Source organism: Lycorma delicatula, chromosome 6, assembly GCF_047948215.1.
Source record: "Lycorma delicatula isolate Av1 chromosome 6, ASM4794821v1, whole genome shotgun sequence".
Lineage (NCBI taxonomy): Eukaryota > Metazoa > Arthropoda > Insecta > Hemiptera > Fulgoridae > Lycorma > Lycorma delicatula.
In genome coordinates this window covers 123,876,558-123,898,408 of record NC_134460.1, presented here as the reverse complement: position 1 = coordinate 123,898,408, position 21,851 = coordinate 123,876,558, and the positions used below count along the sequence as shown (strand labels likewise).

The following is a 21,851-nucleotide window of genomic DNA, read 5'->3' as shown; positions in this document are numbered from 1 at the left end:
TTTTTTTCATGTAGCTTTATCAAAATTCTATTTTAATTTTAACTACTGCAGTAAAAAATCGCAATGTATTTTTTAAAAGGTAAAATAAATGTTGTATAAAGTAATTTATTTTGGTATCAATAATAATATTATTTCAACTAAGAGATAGCTTGTAGCTTACATGAAATTAAGGAAAAAAGTAAATATTTATTTACTTCACTTGGCCTACTGTAAATCTGTATTTATCCATCGGTTGGTTAATCAAATTATGATAAAATTTTCTAAATATCTTTTGTTCAATATCGATATCTCAGTTTGAAAATGAGCTGTGTTCCAGTTCACGATATTCAATGATAAGTTATCAAAACATTTTTCTATGTACCACTGCAATAAGTTAAAATATGCTAATTAAAAAAAAAAAATTAAATTAAGAAAAGAAATTAATTTATTTACTTCTACAATTTAAAAAAAAAGGTACTTTAAACTGTTGTTGAGATAAATTGAAAACAAAAAACCCTTAAAAAACATTACAAGATAAAAATTAAATATAATTTAAAAATAGCTGATCATTTCGATTATTAAACAAGCATCATCAAAATTCTCGGAAGTTAGTATAAAAAAAATATAAATACAATGTTAATAAAAGAAAAAAGACAACGAGGAAATTATAACAATAATTTTAATAAATAACTAAATAATCAATACTTGCCAAATACCTAACAAAAAGTAGTAGCCGGCCTCCTTGGGGCGAGTGTTAGCTTCTCGACCTTTCATCCGGAGGTACCGGGTTCGAATCCCGGTCAGGTATAACTAATTCACAAACGCTGCAAATCATTCATCCCATCATCTAAGGCAATACCTTAACGGTGGTGCCGGAGGTTAAACAAAAAAAAGTAATGATAATAATAATAATAATACAGCACAAAGCGATTAAGGAAAAACTTAAGTAAACGTATGAAAAGAGATTAAAATTAATTTTAAAATCGGAACTTAATGGGGGAAATAAAGTGAAGGCAGTCAATTCATATGTTGTACCGGTACTCACGTATGCGTTAGGTATAATAAAATACAGTGAAGCAGAGTTAGACGAGTTGAACAGACTCACTAGGAAAATATTCTACCAAGAAAAGTCCCACCAGATCCACTCGTCAGTAGAAAGATTCACGCTCCCGAGAAAGGAAGGTGGAAGAGGAGTACTCGATATTAAAAATCTCTGTTATGGCCACAACGAAACTTAAGGGATTACTTCCATAGCAGGCAACACCCCTTCTATCAAGCTATCGTAGCGATAGACCAAACTATACGCCATTAAACCTAGCCAACAAGACTAACAACGTAGAACACAAGAAAGAGAGCAATGCACATAAAATTCTAGAAGGGAAAGAAAAGAGCTGCATGGGAGATATAGGCACCGTTTAAACCACGAAGGAGTCGACAAAGCAGCTTCAAATAATTGGCTTGTGCAAGGAAAGTTACATTCCGAGACGGAGGGCTTTATATGTAGCATACAGGATCAGTAAAATAATTTTCCCAGTTTTTTAATTCCTGTTTATTATAAAAATTTTTGAAAGCTATAAATTTTAAATAACCAATTTTGTAGCCAGTTTCTAGGAAATTCTGGGTTACATCGAACTTTTCTGGTCTTCAATATTTATAATGAACTTTCTTCATTATAAATAGGCTTCTTTACTCTGGTTTTAATCTTTCTTTTAATTTAACCTAAATATCCTAAATTGCAATTTTTTTAAACTATTATTTAATAAACGCCTGTATTTAATTAGCAATCTTAAAATTATCAAAAAAATTTGGATAAACTGTACGAAAAAAATGTTTGTTTAACACCACATAATTGGTTTACCAGGAAAGAATACCTAATAGGAGTAATGGTTCAAGGTAATAAGAGAGAAAGTAGGTTTTTGTATTGTGTACTTTTTTAAAAACAACTGATGTGGACGCCACATGACTTCCTTGCTACGCCTACTAAATTACACATCCACATTATTTTAAAATGAAAAATACATAAAATTTTATTTCACTAATAATTTCTGATTTTTTAAATTTTATATATATATTTTTTTAATTTTTTTATTGTTCTTGAATATTATTTATTGTAATTTTTTTTTTGCAATCGGAGATTAATAATTATCTGAGATTAATAATCACTATATCTAAATAAAAAAAAAGTTAAAAAAAAAGGAAACGAAGTCGGATTTGAGCCGATGTGCCTTCCCCTTGTAAGAACCAAATATTTCATTAATTGAAATTCTATTTGGCTATAACTCTGGAACCAATGAAAATAAGTAACACTTATGACATATCGTTGAAAAGCTCTCAATGAGTCGATCAGAGCTTATTACTGCAGTGAAGAAAAAGTTCAAAGTCCAACTCTTTTGGATATTGGGCTTTTTAGGACATTTTTGGTCAAGACAAATGCAATCAAAAGAAGAGATGCACAACTAGATGTTATAGCAGTCCTAAATCCAAAATTTCAACATTCTACGGCTAATTGTTTTAGAGTTATACGTACGTACAGACGTCACGACGAAAATAGTCAAAATGGATTCAGGGATGGTCAAAATGGATGTTTCCGTTCAAATCTATTATTGAGAGCCGATAATAGTACTCATATCCTTGATTAATTATCGACTCATATAAACAAACCTAGTGTTTCGATATCATTTTCTGTGTAATGGTGAAAGAAATGCTCGTACTGAAGTATTCCGTGTTGAAATACTGCAGATTCTTTCCCTGTCCAATCGTTATGACTCGTACAGTCGATATTAGCGGTAACTTTCTCGATTCTGATTATTATTCTTTGCCTGTGTCCTTCTTTTCTGACTGATTTATTTCTCATATACGCAACATTCTCAAAAACAAAAAAACAAAATTTTAAAAACGTATTTTAGTATCAGTAATTATTGATTTTTGTATCTCATGGTTTTCGTATTGTTTAACGCTAAATTTATTGCAGTCAGACAACGGATTCATTCATAACGCTTCTTTGAAAGTGACTATAATGAAATGCAAATGCTGCTTACAAAACGCTTTATGGGTGAGGGTAATTAAAAGATACGAATCTCGTTTCACCAAATGTTACATCCTTAATCTTTACAACAACATATACAGTTTATTTTTAACATCATTACATTATTTTTTTTTTATTTAGCTAAGTTATAATTTTCATGTTTAGATTTCCGGGTCAAATCTGTCATCATTTCATTTTATCAAAATTTTGTCTTATACAGTTCATAAGATTTATTCGCGTCAAATAAAAAGCCGGCAATGAACTGGATTTTTGAAAAACTCTGGCGTAACCAGAAAGTATTTAATTAAATAATTTTAAGCTCTATTTGAATCTTTTAATAAAATAATTCTTTTATTGAAATACAATAATTAAAATTATGAGATTTGTTTTTCAAATTTTTATGTAAAAATATTTATTTTTAATTTTATGTTATAAAGTTAAATAAAGGAATACAAAACACGATGTGAACGTTAAAAATTTGAAATAGTCGAAAAAGTCTTTTTCACTCATGTGTAAATATTCTGTTAATTATGTTTTTCAAGAAAATAATCCCTAAGAGGTAACAATAAATTTTAAAAAAATATTATTTTTAAAATCGTTTAAAAAATACAAAGATACAGGGATATTTCTAAATAAACAAAGTTGTAATTTTGTAGGAAAGATGAAAATGTTTGGTTTTTTTTTAAAGAAATACTCCAGAAATTATGATTTTTACATTTTAAATGAGATGAGTAACTTGCTAGACGTATTTAAGATTAAAATAAATTAAACAAATTTTTTTTAAATAAAACAACATATCTGTTACCACAGTCCATGGGAGTTGGTTGGGAAAAAGTTTTATAATGGTTTAAAGGCTTATTCAATTAGAAAATATATATGCAAAAAACTCCCATTAACTCTTTTTTTGAAGCGAGATATAGATAAGAAAAGAAAAAAATACATTAAGTCATTTTTGGGGAAGAGGTGAATATTAAATTAAAAGTTCTGATAATTTGTGATCTTAAATAACTTCAAATTTTATAAGAAAACCTTTTTGCAAAGTGCACCACTAAAGATTTGTAATTTTATTTCGAACAAAACACCCAAACCGCTTTTTCCAGTTTTTGCAAAAAGATTAATACATTATTTCCTTCCAAAGGTAATACCCATCTACGCAATCACAATTTGAAGAAAAGCAATCAACGGAGTCTAGTGTTATAAAACCAAACACAGGCCAACATTCATATGTACGTACGTACACACGCACAAAGTCGGTCTTACAAAATAAACTTTTTGGAATTAGTAGTATTGGAATAAGAGCCTTTTTGCGCAGAATTTATTTAAACCTTACGTAATTTTTTTTTAATTTCTTCTTATGGCACAAAACAAGAAAGATCAATTTTTAAAAAAAATTGAGTTAGATATGGGAAGAGTTTTTGTGTGAAACCTTCGGTGTTAGAGGAAGGCGCGAGGATCGCGTTTTCCCGCGAATGAGTTAATTTGATACTGGGGATTGTAAGTTATGGTAGGTGGTCGTGGTTGGTGAGGCCATGCGAAGGCAATAATAGGTTGTGTAAATTAACTGATGGAAACATCTGTCGAGGCATTCCTGACAGAAGCCAAACTGATGGCTGTGTTGTATTATCAAGTTTAGAGGGTCTAAAAGACGATCTCCGGTAAAGCCCATAAGGGATAGGAACGGAGGGGGTGGTGTGGCAACATGAGTCGTTATAAAAAGGGTCTCTTTCCCTACGGGGGTCAGGATGCAGACATTCCGACTACAGATGAGGTTACTGTCGCCTCCTTCTGGATGACACAGCGGTTCTCGCTGTTGATGCAAGCCCAACTGTAGCATTGAATAGCCTACAATTTGAGATAGATATAATCAAAACGTGGTTGAATACATGGAGGATACGGGTTATCCAAGCAAAATCACACCATGTGATATTCACGAAGAGAAGAGATGTCTCGGGTTCACTTTGATAACGTTTTAATTCCGCAAACTGAGAGCGTGAGGTATCTAGGTCTACATCTCGACCATCGACTTAAGTGGAAAATTCATATAAGAGAGAAGAGATGGCAACTTGAGATAAAAGTTTAAAGAAATTTTCTGGTTGCTGGGCAGATTCCCGTTTGTCCTTATCTAATAAGCTGCTGGTATTCTCGACAAATCTGAAACATATCTGGACTTATGGGATCAAATTATAGGACACCGTGAACAGAAGAAATGTCGACATCTTGAAGCGGTTTCAAAATGAGCTAGCGAGGTGTATAACAGAAGCACTTTGGTTATAAGGAACAGTAAGATCTAGGATTATTTAGGATTACGGTCCATGTGGGAGGAGATACAACGTTTAATTGAAAGTATGAACGACTATCACGCAGATTACACAGCAGTAAACTTGTAGGTTTACTATAAACTATAAAAATAAAAAATAAAAAAAACATTTTATAATAGGTAGATTTTTACAATTTTAATCTCAACGCAATTCTTGGGAATTTTAGCAGCATAGTTGTCTAAAAATAAATTCATTTAAGTTAACGTACATATGTGTATACTACAAACTGAGTATATATCATGGGAGATTGTTGTGTTGATGACTACAATGAATCTGGCAAATGATAATAATAATAATAATAATAATAATCATCATCATCATCATGAAAGAATAAATAAAAAGCTTTGTTTTATGTCACTTTTGTTTGTTTATCAAGCATAGTATACGTCTGTAAAAAAAAAAAAAAAATATGACGTCTAACCTGAATAAACAATGTTGTTTATACATTGCGATAGTCCATCACAATCAATATTACATAAATATTTTCAAAAAATAAACTCAAAAAAGGATACTCGAAATAAATAAACAGGAAATTAATAACATCAAACGAAAAAAAATATATATATATAAATGAAATAAAATGAAATTCTCGGGCAGGTAATTCAAAGATATAAGTTACGTATTTAAGAGTACGAAAAACATTCGCTTAAATATTTTATTATTATTAAATCACTATAATTTAGGCTGTATTTAACTTCGTAATATTAAAACTGTATTTAAATTTTTATAAGTATGTTTAAGATTAATTGTACATCTTGTAAAAGGAAAGATATTTAAAAAGTATTTTCAAGCTTGAAATTTTTTAAAATTATATTTGAAAACTTGTAGGATTTCCTCGGGAGTACCTAGTTTTCAATGTTTACGATCTAAAAATTGTAATATATCAAGAATATATATGGTAATTTTCTTTCATTGTTACTATAACAGTACTATGTATATATTATATACTTGTATATTTCCATAGAGCTACGTTTATTTTATTTACGTCTATATAATTGTGTTTATTTTATTTTAAGATAGCCTCATCCGGGAGTGGTGAGAGGCTATCATGTTCAATGTTCGGGTGGGGTCTCTCTTACAGTACCGTTGGGGGAGGAAAGTAAAACCGTATTCCCGATGGGGGATCCCTTTGGGGTTCTGCATTAGAGGCGAGGCGTTAAGACCGGATCTTAACGCCTCCGAAGCCTTGTGCCCTTCTGAAGTAGTTTGAGGCGATGGCACTCTTTGAAGCTGAGCTTATCCGGTTCCAAGGAGCGGGGAAATCGACGGAGATAAAAAAATAAGTTTTTAAGGAATGACAAAAAAATTATAATTATTTTCATAAGAAATTTCCTGTTTTTAATTCCTTTTTTATAAAAAAAAAGGTTATATGATGTAAAAGTCTATTTTTACGGTTAGTTGACAAGGTATTCGACTAAAAAATATCAAGGATTAAATTTAATGAAAAAGGTCAATTAAACTTTTTAATATAAATATTGAAATAATTTTCTTCTTCTTCTAACTCCACGGCTTAATAATCTACGCCTGTTCCTCCCCTTATAGTCTCAATTCACCCTATGCTCCGCAGGAAATCTCCCTGATTACATCCTCTCTACATGATCTTTTCACTTTTCCTTGTAACTTTTAATTATCCAATTCAAAGATTCTAATTGCAGATCTTCTCTAATTGTATCCTTTCTTATCTTGTACAACCTTTCACAGCTCTTAAAACCCGCATCTCTGCTCTAGGATTCTACTTTACTTTGTTTTACCAAGAACTCAGGATTCTCTTCCATACACCAATACAGGTACCATCATTTCTTATTAAACCTTAATTCTGTTCCTCTTCTTAACTTATTCTTTAGTGTTCTATGCATTGTACCACACGATGCTTGAACCTTGCTTATTTTATGATATACATCAATTTGAAAGCAGAACTTGCTCCAAAATGGAATTTTTATCACGGTTTTAGATCAGCTATTTCCCTCGAAATACCATAATTTTTTATTTTTTTAGCTGATCCATAACTATTATTATAAAATCCGTAGCTATTATACGTGGCATATTATATCTAAATGAAAGATTGTCTTCTGTCTTCTGTTGTAGGTTGCCTTCTGTTTTCTCAATAAGGATTTGGTCATCCACAAATAGATGTTCTAATTTTATCCCCGTATTAACTCTCCTTCCACTGCTTTACCACTTCGTCTACTTTGAGCAAAGATGGGAAAAGGCTACAACCTTGTCTTAATTCTTTATTAATTTCTATATTTTCTGACACTACTTTTGGAGTTTTAATTATTACTTTTTAATGCCTCATTTTTTAAAACTCCTGATAAATGGTGTGGCACTCTTGCATGTCTTAGAATCTACCAGAATTTACGTATAGAATCAAAGGCCTTTATAAAATCAGTAAATACTAATTGAGTTACAAAGAGAAAGCGTTCTTCATCCTGCCTAAAATTATTTCTAACTCCCTTATCCGTCGTTTTAACTATGTGGTCGACTGAACTGCAAACCGTTCTGTCAGAAATTCCATCGTGTTTCAAACGTGGTTAAAGGATAAGGATAAGTGTTAGATCCCGTTAGGTTCTCACTGAAGATTCGGGTACTAATAGAACCGATGAATGCTTGTTGTACGATAGCTATCTGTGGATGTATTCGGGAACTATGTTTCCAGTTAGGTGGTTGCGTACCATAAACCAAAAAAGGATACTCGGAATAAGTAATCAGGAAATTAATAACAGAAAAAATGAAACCTATTTTAAGAAATTTTTTTAATAATAATTATCTTGGTTTGAATCTCTAACTTTTAAATTCAGTCACTGTTGGATCATAATGCTTTCCTAATGCTGTATGATTTTGTAATTAATTTTAATAATGTTTCTTAAAAATTTTAATTACATCTTTATGGTTTGTATTTCTTAATATTGTTTTCATTAATTAAAAGGAACTAATTTTATTCTAACTGAAAATACTGTACCGACAAGATAAAATATACTAATTATAAAATAACAATATTTAATCCGTTTAGAATTTAGTAGATAAAAATTATATTAAAAATATAAACTGTATTTAATATGATTTATTATTCATATTTATGTAAAATGAAAGTTAGGAATTTAACATATTCCACGTAATAATAAAGCTTATTAAATTTTCTCAACCAACAATAACTTTTTAAAAATAATAATTCTTAATTTTTAGTACTAAATCTTTTAAGATAAGTAGATTAATAGGGTATTGAAATAGTTAATAAAACTAATATATTTAAAGATTTTAATAGTTGTTTTGCGGACTTTTTACGATTAGTGTCTTATTAAAAGAAAATGAAAACACTATCTACTGTTGGTTAATACTACACCACATAATTGTATTAGTTCCACCAAAATTTAATATAGCAATTATTAAATATATTATAATCCAACATAGCAATCATAATTTTATGTGGAAATAAATGTTACCAATAGAATTCCTTGTATTAGTTATTACTTAATAATGTTTTCTAATAATTCATTTGAATAATTTTTTCATCTATAAAAAACTTTCAAAAAACCTTTTTATTTATTATTTTAATTATCATTTTATGAAGAATTAATTTATTTAATTCTTAGAAATTTATATATTTGATTTTAATTGTATATATATAATTGTATATCTTTAAATTATTCGTTGAATTGATTAGAATTTTTAAAAATATTTTTTCCCCTAAATGTAATGTTAAATTATGAAAATAGTTTTCAACCTTTTATTATTTGTCTGCTATGTTTTAAATAATCTGGGAATTTAAAAATGTGGTAATCAAATAAAGAAGCATGTACTGAATTGAGCAATAAGTATAAAAAAATTATTCAAGAAACGTTTATTAATGTGTATTTATAAAATATATTAAACTATATGGCAATACTTAAATAACTTATCAAAAATTAAAAGAATGAAATTTTATCAAATGCTCCTATCACGAAACGATTATTTTTCCATTATTATCCGAAATAAATCCGCTTGGCGTAATATACTCTACATCCCAAGTCTGACAGGTAACTCAAAACCTAAATAGAAAAGATAGTATTGTAACAGATCATTTTAAAGGACATTAAAAAAAATAAATAATTTGACGTAAAATAATTCCAGCTACGACGACAAACCTAACCAAAGTGGACTACCACTATACTCCAATTGTGGAGTACACAGCATATAACAGTACACTGTCATACGAAAGTCCTATATGACAGAAATTCCTGTATGACAGGACTTTCCTGTCAGGCGGCCAAAGCCGCGTTTCGGGAAAGTCCAACAATTGGGAGTTGTTTCTGATGCACAGCTTACATACACAATTGAATTTAAAATATTCATAATTTCATTTAAATAAAATGTTTTTTCGTTTATTTAATTCAGTGATTCTAACTACAGCGCGCGCGCATACCGTATTTAATTCGCGGGGTTGTGGCGATACTAGTGACGACGGTCGGCACTAAATAAACTAATGTAATTTCACAACTTACATAGAAAAATTTTGCTTATACGATCGGCAGACTAGTGTAGCCGCGAGGTTTTACGCACCAGGTACAGAGTCAAACGGGTGATCGAATTCTAGACCCAGCCATACTGTGTTACTTTTTTCTCACTTTAAATATTATTTATTCATTTATTTAATTCAATCGATCACCTGTGACGTCACAACATAGCAGTTTTAGGGCGTTTTAGTGCATTTAGGGCATTTATTTAGAGCATTTTCTATGTAGGGGTGAATTTAACAAAAATATTTTTTTTGATTATTTTTTAATTGTTAACAAACTTGCCTAAGAAAAATATGACTTTAATTAAGCTAAATCTCGAGATACTGAGGGTAACTTTGCTCTACAATCTCATCCCCTTGACCTTTTAAGTTGAAAATTTAATGCCCCATATATTGAAGTAATCGGATCAAGTTTTTCAAAATCCGTCCAGTAGTTCTGAAGATAGAAGGTGATTTAGAAGTCAACACCGAACACACATACAAACATTAATGTCCGGAAAATCTCCATCCGGTTTTTTGATTTTTTTAAGTTCCTCAGGTGTCAAAACCTCAGGTCCGTTGAAAACCGCATATACTCAAGTTGGACTGATTACAATACTTTCCTTTCTAGAGCTATAGTTCTGCTATACCGCTATCTAGTCGGAAAAGTAAATCGTTTTCAAGTTGGAGGATTTACTAAATTGTATTTTTTTTACGTTTCACTATTGAAGAGTTATTTAAGAGATAACTGTACACCACGTTTAAAACTCGTGTGTGTGCGCGCGGGTGAGTGATGGTCTCATACCGAAATATACATCATTTTTGGGACTTATTTTTGACGGCTGGAAAGTTATTTAAAGATTCCCGCATATAATATTTTTAAAAATTATAAGTAAAATACAAAAGGTGATCTCTGTTAATTTTACTATAAGTAATCAGTTATAATGTTTATTTTAAATTTAAAATAAATTTTTAAATTTACGACGTACAGTTAAGGAAAGTAAATAAAAAAGTGTAAATTATATAATGTAACGGTGATACTGTTGTAAAAAGATGGGATGAAGTGATTTACTAAGATAAAAGAATTAAAATATTATTACACAAAAAATAATTCCTAAAATGTAAAAGTAATTAAAAAAAAATATATATTTAGTAAAATTTAAAGCTATATATATATATATATATATATATATATATATATATATATAAAACAAAAGATTGGTTGAATATTGAAAAATTTCATGTTATATTTTTATTTCATTTTGGTGGGGTACCAATGAGTGTTATAGAAAAAGAAATTATAAATTCAAATTAGATTTAAAGCATTCTAATTTAACTTACTTTAAAAAAAAAATATTTATATTTAAATAATTTGAAATTTATACATATGATTTAAAAAATAATTAAATAAAGTGATGGTCCAAATAGGTTGCATTAAACTACGCGCTGTGGTAGAAAGGAACAAAACTTCCAGCATCAATGACCTGGAACTTAAGCCACCGCATTTAGGCTGTAAAAATAAAAAAAAAGATAGCTTTAGAAGTTTAACAGATTCATTACCTTAATGAAAAAAAGAAATTTTATGCTAGAATGTAGAATGAGTAACAAAAAAAAAAAATCTGATGTGGACACCACATGACTTCCTTGTACGCCTACTAAATTGAATATATACATTTTTAAAAGTACATAAAATTGTATTTCACTAATAACTTCTAATTTTTTTCATAGTTTTTTATTATTGTTTTTATTGAATTATTATTTGTTGTAATTTATTTTGGAATCAGAGGTTAATAATTGTTAATAAATCAATATATTTAAATTAAAGGGAAAAAAAAAGTCTGATTCGAACCGATGTGTCTTCTCCCATTAAGTTCAAAATATTTCATTAATAAAAATTTCATTTGGCTATAACTCTGGAACCAATGAAAATAAGTATCACTTATGATATATCGTTGAAAACCTTTCAATGATACCTTAATACTGTAGTTAAAAAAAGTCCAAAATCCAAATTTTTTTGATTTGGGGCTTTTTTGGATACTTTTGCTCAGTCAATTGCAATCAAAAGGGAAAGTGCACAACTAGATTTGATTGATTTGCATGACATTTCTCCCGCCACCATCCCATTAGGTCGCCCTAAAGCATAAGACCAAATGTCTGTGCCACAAACGGCTACTGAGCCTCGAATCAGTTTAGCGACCAGTGTCCTAATTAGCTCCTACAGCTACCCTAATTGCGCGAGCAAACTAAGCATGGTGCCACATACTATTTGCTTCGTGTCCCACCGCTCACGTGTCATATATTCTAAAATGGGTAGGTGCACCCCGTCAACTACCAAAATATATATGACATTCAATAAATTAAATTTATCACGTCAAGACAGCAATTCGCTGCCACGCCTAGGTCGCTGAATGCCTGCAAGTACCTGTCCACCAATATTAAAGCGCTTGGAACTCTAATTGGCTTTTGGCCAGCCATAACTCTCGGGTAGCTTCCCACAGAAATGAGGTAGGAATCTTTCCCTAAAATAAACTACTGATGCCGGTTGAACAAAGCAACGACATCAAGGAACACCCACAAGTTCCGACAATGTGGCTCACGCTACATTGACTCGCCGCTTATCAGTGACCAATTTTCCCCTTGACCTCTAAGTTCCAGGGTGGCCTGAGTTCTGGCCCCCCTCAAGAGCTGGGAAATCATATGTTCGTTCGACTGGACTTTCCCGCAGACGCACAGCTCATCAGATGCCAGTCCAGTGCACAACTAGATGTTACAATAGTCTTAAATCCAAAATTTCAACATCCTACGGCTAATCGTTTTTAAGTTATGCGAGGTACCTATCTACATACGTCACGCCGAGACTAATCAAAATGGATTCACGGATGGCCAAAATGGATATTTCCGTTAAAATCTGAAAACCGAAATTTTTCGCGATTATAATACTTACTTCGTACAAGGAAGTAAAAATCACTTCAATTTACTGAATAATTCCCAACCGATTTTAAAAAAAAAAAAAACAGGTAGAAAAGTAATAAGTAGGGTACAAAAACGGACAAATAAGATTTACACAACATTAAAAATAAATCATTCTTTTAAATACGTCATTATCATTTCTGTTTTTTTATAAACTTTGCTGGAAGACAAGGCAAGATCGGATGATTAGTTAAAAAGAAAAGGAAAATTGTGTTACATATTTATAAATTACAATTTTCTTTAATTACGAAATAGCTTTTTTTTTTAAGAAAATTCATTTTACTTAAAACTTCCACACTCAATACACGGGTTAAATAGTAGCGTATAAATTCCTAATATTATTCAAACTTTTAATAAAATATATGTTATTTTAATTAGAAGAATAAGATATATGGATTTCTAATATTATTTCTATGATAATAATAATCTTTATTTAAATTTTAATGCAACATAAAACAAGCAATAACCGAACAGATATATGTATTCAGGAATCAAAATGCATCAAAGCACTCATACTAGTGGGATCAACTACGTAATGCTGTCGCATTGTGTTCAGTCACCACCAGGATTCGTATTTCTAATGTACGTAGTTTACTGCCAACCAGTGGCATTAATTGAAAAACCGGATATTGGTACTGCCTCTCCAAATGGACTACATAGGTTTCACCCTCAATTCAATTTCCTTTTACCTGACTTCAGTGGCAATTAGCACAAACCACGGATCGGTTTCTAAACCCTAACGTAAAACACATTAATAATTTATTATAAGGTTTCCTATAATATTATATTAATAATAACATCCTTAGTCATAATAATATAAAAGTTGTCATAATTTTATTAACAGTAATTTATGATTTCATATATTCGTAATGCATATAAATATTGGCCGTGTGTATGAGTAATTATGTATTTTATGATAAAAAGGTGAGTAAAGCAGTTTGTCATCGGATGTTACATTGTATAAAATTGTATCATAATTTATCAAAACAGCTTTGTGATATCACTGTCATAATGTTTTATAACGCGGGTTTTAAATATTAAATTAATTTAATCCAAATAAAAATTACAATGAAATTGTAAACCGTACGGTAAGAGGCTCGCAGATATTATTTCTTCCGTTCAAAAAACAAAACTTTCTGTAATATAAATAAAACTATTTCTAAAAACTGATACTGATATCAAAAAAAGTAAGACACTACATTTCTATTATCAAAATCTGTTATTAATTTAGAATTTTGTTTAAAAAAAAAAGACATGTTAAATATGTGTAATAGACGGTAGATATACAGTAGCAGATAATAAACAATGTTTAAGCTTTCCATATAATGAGCAAAAAATAGAAAAATTTGTTACAAAATTCTTACCGGCCCGATTTCATTAACATGTAATATATATCACATTTACATAAATAATACAATTCTTATGATTATTAGTTGTTTAATAAATAAAATCGGAAAGTTATTAATGAAATAAAATTTTATATACTTTTCATTTATAAAAATATATATATGTGTAATTAAAAGGCGTACAAGGAAGTCACGTTTTGTCCACATCAGATTTTTTTGTTGATAGTCATATCATTCACTTCATACCATATTTTTCCATTTTTTTAATAAATGATCTTCACGAATCGAAGATAGGTGATGTAATATTGCACTTATTACTTTGTAAGTGTAACCCTCGATTTTTATCGTATCCGTGGGCACACTTCTTCTATTATTATTAAATGAACTTTTTTCTATTTCTCCATCAGTTAGTTCAAATAATTCTAATTGTAGAATAAAAATTTTACCGATCGAATTTATTTCTGTTTTATGTAATAAATCTTTGTTGCCACATTTGCAATACCTTCCTAATGTTAGTGTTTTTTGTGTTTTATTAGCAGCTATAATCTCTTGTAAAAAAAACAAACTGTTTCTTCTTCATTACTTTCATTTACTTAAGCGCATTTGCTATTAAAACAGGCTGTTGTATATACTTTTTTAAATTTTATTATTTCAAGTCTTTGTACAAGATCAATTCGTAAATTCAAAGGATCTGTTAAGTACTGCTACATAGCAGCGCGATCCGTAAATTTTGAGGAATAAGTACTGCTACCTAGCGGCGCGATTCGTAAACCCACCTTTTTGAGAAAAAAGTGACATATTCAATCCCCACGGTCCACCAAATGAAAGAAAAAACGTTGTCTAACAAAATTCGAGGTATTTTTTGAAAGTATTCTTTATTTAAAATCTAAATGAACTGAAATATAATTTTTTCATGCTTATTTTTTAATTCTTTTTTCCATTTTCATTTCACTTTTAGGTTAGGTCATGTTTAGAACTGTAAACATAGTTCGTTGACTTCGCTGTGCCGTCCAGTTCTGCGGAGTCTTACCGGCGAAGCATTAGAACTTCGCCAGTAAGACTTCTTGAAAAAGTACACAGTTTAAAACGTATTAAAGAAAAATCATTTAAATGTTAAAACTATTGTAATAAAATAATTTTATTTTTTTTTGATGATAAATGTACTAAGGTAAATAAATGTCTGTGCACGCGGGAATGGATACGTGTAAATACATAAATAATCTTTTATTCAGATCAGTATTATAATAATACATTACATATATCACGTCAGGAATTCGTACAAATATACTGTACAAATAAAGAAAAGAAACAGTAATAATAGTACATTCTGATAAATTTGACGCTTAATTTGTTTTAAATTCACTAGAAAAAAATCAAGTGAAATCTTACTTTAAATCTCAATTATTATTTTTAATTATTTAGTTTAATTTCATTATTTAAATCTATCAATAAAAAAAAATTAAGAAAAACTAAAGTAATGCACCTCTTTTTACTAATATTTTTTAATCTAATTTGATTTTACGCTGATGTAAAATATTCAAAAAGAATTTTAAAAATATGTCCTATTTAATAAAAAACTACTTTACAACAATTTTTTATCTCTTACCCAGTTAAAACCAAAAGTTTTCATATTTTAATTATTTTTTAAAATAATATTTCTTCAGGAATGTTTATTTTATTTTTAATATAGTAAATTTCGTTCACTAATAAAGTGTGTATAGTAAAAGAATAAAGTGTGTATAAAAAGAAGCCTATATTACAGAGCGAATGATGGAATATTTCTTAAAGTGTGATAAATTATTTCTTGCCAATACAAGATGATCTGGAGACCAATGAAATCATTAACTGCCTTCTTTTTTGAGCGGGAGTCCACTATAGCAGCTTTGAAATTTGTGATTACTGCAATAAGTAATACGTAATTGTTGTTGTACATTTCTCTATTCACCATAAGTAGTATTTTTTTATTTGCGTTTTATTGTTTTTGTCTTAAGTACCACTTCATTCCCTTTATAATTACCATTTTATAATTAGTATCCTTCTACTTTTCCGGCAAATATAGATAGAATAGCTATATTAGAGGAGAAATATGGTAAAATAAAAATTGGAAGTATTACAAATTATATACATATATTAGCCATATTAGAAAATATTTACAAAAATTTGGTATCGGGTTTTTTGCAAATCTTTAATTTTTCAACTAGTTCATTTAGATGAAAAACCATGTGTACATATGTACGTTCAGTTTTTGGACTTATATCTTAGGACTAAACAAACCGTTTTTTTTTTTTCAAATTTGGCTTAAAATTTGTTAAGGGGGTGGGGTGATAACGCGGACAAAACTAATTTTGATTTTCTTCAGAGGCAGAGACCGTTTAGAGAAAATTATTAAAATAAATTTGTTACTTACAATATATATAAATAATCCAAAAATCAATTCCCAATTCTTACAATTTAAATATTTGTTTTTGTACTTTAAAGTACAAAAACAAATATTCTACCTCTACAAATATTCTACAAATATAGATATTCTACAAATATCTACCTCTCTTCGGTTTAAATATTTAAAAAAAATTCTTGAACGTTTATACTTCATATATATAGCTACCAAGAAATGTCTTCAATTTTGAAAAAAATTGATTCCCCGACCAAAAATACAAACGATTTTTTTTAAGGTTACCTTTTTCTTAATTTAGCTTTTATTGAAGCGGTTTTAGATTTAAAGAAAATTTTACTTAAATTCGTTAAGCTTAACGTTTATATGAATATTTTTATAAAAAATGTTTTATAGAATGTTTAATAACCACCACCTCTAAAAACATGTATCTTCTGTTTTTTTGCTCTTATTAATAATTAAATGTGTGTGGGTATTTATTTTTGTTATAAGTGTAAATTTTTAATTTTATATTTAACCTTACAATGCCTTATTACGAAGATTAAACGATTTGGCTACCAGAAATGTTTTCTAATCGTGTTAATGAAAAAAACTGTGCAAGGTATTTTATGTCTTGATTGTCTTAGCGTGGAAATGAAATACCTTGCCCGATTTTTTTAAATAAGTTTATTTAAACCAATATAATAGTTTTTTTTTTTAATGTACTGGATTGGTCTAGTGGTAAAATCGTATTCGTAAATGAGATTTTTCAGGTTCTCAGTAAAGGTTTGAAAACCTTTACTAAGATTTATAATATCTTCAATATTCAAATCTTAATAAAAGATTTGAATATTAGTTGGTGGATACCGGGGTTCTTTGGTGGTTGAGTTTTAATTCACTACACGTCTCAGGAATGGTCGGCTTGAGTTTGTCAAAAGCTATATATGTTTACCGGCAGAATTGGATTACACTGTTAAGTCACTAATGACTAATTTTTGATGCGGCTATAAATAAAAAAAAAATCTGATGTGGACACCGCATGATTTCCTTGTATGCCTATTAAATTACGTAGACACATTTTTTTTAAATGAAAAGAACATAAAGTTTTACTTCATTAATAACTTCTGATATACATTTTTTTATTGTTATTGTTGAATTATTATTTATTGTAAAGATTTTTTTACAATCGGAGGTTAATAATTATTAATAAATCAATATATTTAAATTAAAAAGAAAAAGTTAAAAATAAAGAAAGCAGATGAAATAGGATTCAAACCAATATTCCTTCCCCTTATAAGATCCAAATATTTCATTAATTGAAATTTCATTTGACCATAACTCTGGAATAAATGAAAATATGTACCATTTATGATATATCGTTGTAAAGCTCTGAAAGAGGGCTTATTAATGCCGTTAAGAAAATGTACAAAAATCAAATGTTTTAGAATTTGGGCTTTTTTGGATACCTTTGGTCCAGTCAATTGCAATAAAAAGGCGAGGTGCACAACTCGATATTACAAAAGTCCTAAATCCGAAATTTCAACATCCTACAGCTTATCGTTTTTGAGTATATTCGTATACTTGCGAGATATATTCATACGTACATACATACATACTTGCGTACAGACGTCACGCCGAAACTAGTCAAAGTGGATTCAGGGATGGTCAAAATGGATATTTCCGATGAAATCTGAAAACCAAATTTTTCGCAATCACAATACATCTTTTACTTCCTACAAGGAAGTAAAATATATTTATATATTTACGTAATGGTTTTATTAATTAAAAAAACCAACAATTCCTAACAGTGATTATTAGAAAAAAGTGATTTTTCCAAAGATTTGCCAGAATAATCACAAAATGTTTGGTAAAAAATTGTCCAAACTGGGCGAATTAATGAGAAAAATTAGATAGTTAACGTAACATAATTTTTACAATCTTTTCTGAACGTTTGAACAACGGCAAGTTCAAAATTATTTTTAAAATTAAGTTAAAAAAAAAAAAAATGCTTTTACTTTTCTTTGAATTTTCTTAAGTTTTTTTGAAGAAAAACTAAAAAAAAAAAATGGAATATTAAGATTCAAAATCATCGTAATATATAATTTGTTTTTTATCTTTTAGTTCATAAACGTTTATAAAGAACACATAGTAATATTGTATTTTGCGATGTAAATTTTATGTCTGATGCTTTGTTTTAAGTGCAAGAGATATTTATTAAGTTTATCATCCCCTTTTATCAACTTTATTAATACAGTATGAAAAACTTTATTCCTTAGTTATATATTTACTATATAATATTGCAAGTATAAAACAGACATCAGACTTAAGATATTTGTACTTCTGTTTTCTTGATGTTTGTAATAGTAGGATATTAATAAAGTTTAATATTGCGCATAATAATATATTTCTATAGGTGATATTCTAAAGAAATTTATTTTTGAGATAACTGAAGCAAAAATTTCAAAGAATTCTTAAAAATAAATTGATTTTTAATTCGTTTTTGAAATATTTCTAAATACCAACGTAAAATAATTATATAAAATTAATTTTAAATCGTAATTATGTAACATCTACTCATTTAAGATAATATTTTAGTTGAGTTCAGGCCTAAAATTAGACCGTATACACGATAATTGTTGCTTGCATGCTTTTTATAAACGTGTATTTTAAAATGTAATAGTGTGATGGAGTGTTATTTAATAAGCTATTATTTCACGATTTTCGATTATTATTAAACAATTAGTATTTTAGATAACAAATAATGAAAGATACATAGTCAACAAATCTACGAAAATATTATTTTGCCGATGTAAACATTTAATGTCAAAATTGAAGCAGTCTTTTTTGGAGTCAAGAATGGTCAATTGGTCGCGCTTAGCTACATTTCATTCCTTTATGTTTTGTACTAATTAATTAACATTCACAAAATTACTAAATTTTTTTGTACTTAGTTATCTACTTTATATGTATATAAAACGGGTGATATTTAACTATAGAAACAGCTTTATACCGCATATTTGAGAGGTATTTCGAGGTAGAAGGAAATGGGATTCTACATAGTTAAAAAAAATAATCTGCTTAATGATGGGTTTTAAATTTTGTCCGCTATCTTAGATCCGCCATGTTGAATCAAATTTAATATTTTTTTTTTAAATAGGAAGGTGGACAAAGTACACATGATTTCGTTTTAAAATTTTACAAGAAAAACAATGGTGAAACCCGTTTTTCTGTTAATGTTTTCGTTATCGAGTTATAAGCATTTAACCTAGTCAGCACATGCCACTCCTTCCGGAAAGGGGAGCGCATTTCTTCTTCCAAACACTAGGACTCCCGGAAGTCGTATTCCTGTTAGGACGGAAGGCGCTAGCACCCGAAAGGACTTCAGGGGACTGACTGAAGGGGAATCACGCCGGAAGTACCAAGCTCATTTGCGCCTAGTCTCCCACGATCAGTCTCAGTCAATTATTTCTCGTTGGTATAAAGGACCGGGACGAAAATACCAATTTCGCCCATAAATAAAACACAAAAAATCTATAACCGCTACTAAATAAATAATGACCCGCCCGACAAACGAAAGACACAGCAGCAAGGGATATTTGTCCAGGCTCTGCGATCAGTAGGGAGATAACAAAATCCCGCTATCTTTGCGTTCCGTTCCGTTCCGCATTCAAAGTTGTAATGATGGAGAAATCGTGTTAAACGAGGTAAAATGCGCTGAATGAACAATTTTATTGCATATCACATTCATAATGTGTACAATAACGAACTTTAAACAGTGTTATAATATGATAATAATAAACAGTCACTAAAAATTAACAACACAATAACAAATTAAACGGCTATATAAACTGATATTATTTACTTTAAATATTACAATATTATTATTTATTTTATATTATATATTATTATTTTAAAATTTTAAGTGTTTTCGAACGTAAATTACTAATGAAATTAAATTTTGAAAACATACCATTCTGTAATAAGTGTACAATTTTTTTTTTGTACAGCTTATATGTTATTTGACGTGTCCTGCTCTGTCAGGATTACACAAGGCAATTTCACTTACTGTGAATTTGTTTTTATTTAGTTTTCTTATTCCTTCTTGGTTGCCGAGCGGAGTTTCATTCTTTGACTGTGCTCCTGCTTTCTTTCTTCTGTCCACGTTGTACCAGTCCTCTTTTTCTCTTCATCCTGGTTCACCTACTACTTGTATATTTTATGTTTGTAGAAGTTTTTGTCATTTATATAGTTTGATGTGATTCCATCTTTCTGTAGGTGTTTTTGAACTTCTGTGTTCCACGAGGTGTTCTTAATTGATTCTGTGTATTCTAGGATTCTTCGGTCAGATGTTTTAATGAAATTCTCTTTCCGTAAAATTTCAGCCTTCACTTCCTCATGTCCTTTACTATGTTAGAAAGTTCTCCGGTTTCTTTTCTTGATCTTAGTTTGAAATCTTCTTCTGTCATTTTCGGACAAAGGATTTGCCTTATTATTTTCCATTCTTGTTTGAAGGTTCTTTACTTTTCCTTTCCTGTTTATTACTAGTGTTTTACAAGTATATAAGACTTCGGATTTAATTACGGTATTATAGTGTCTATCTTTGTTTGAACATGAATTTTTTGTTATAAATATTTCCAGTTGTCCAGAATGCTCTCTTTAGTTTCTGTAGATTGTACTCCTGAGCTTCTTTCTCGGTCCCTGTGCCCTGTATGATTTCTCCTATGTTTTTAAACTTGTGCACTCTAGTTATTTGTCCATATTTATTTGTCATATTTGACGAGGTTTATTTTCTGTTTTCTCAAAGGAAATTTGAAGCACTACTTGTTCTGGTATTACTTTCAGTATTTCGACCTCTCTTGTGGCCGTTAAAAAGTTATCTGTAAGTATTGCAAGATCGTCCGCAAATGCTAAACAGGTAATGTTTAATGGTCTTCCTGCACGCCCCATTTCAGCCTTCACTTCCTCATGAATATGTATACACAGCTTAAATTAAAAAATTAATTAAATACACATTAATATAAATACACAGCTTAAATTAACTTATATTTATACTACCTGCTCAGCCCTTCACAGCCAGGCATCGCTTCGCTCTACTCTTTGGGGTGTAAAAGAAAATACAGTTTTTAAAAACTGATTTATTTATTGTAATCGTGTAAAAATACATAACTTTAACTTTAGTTCAAAAACTTTTTACTTACTTTTTCCGGTACTTTAATTACTCATTTCGATTTCTATTTCATAATTATAACGTTAGCCCTTGTACTGCTATCAAATACTCTGTTTAAATTTTTAAAACTGGTCGTACCGTCCCGGAGATATAACTGAATTTCAAAATAAGAGAATGCCCGGATAACCAGACAACCGGATAATC

General features: G+C 29.4%; 1 protein-coding gene across 1 annotated transcript in view; it reads right to left on the bottom strand.

Annotated features, from left to right (window-relative positions):
* Positions 1–21,851, bottom strand: part of LOC142326929 (uncharacterized) — a 516,589-nt gene that overhangs the window by 342,724 nt on the left and 152,014 nt on the right. The gene's annotated exons all lie outside the window — the stretch shown is intronic.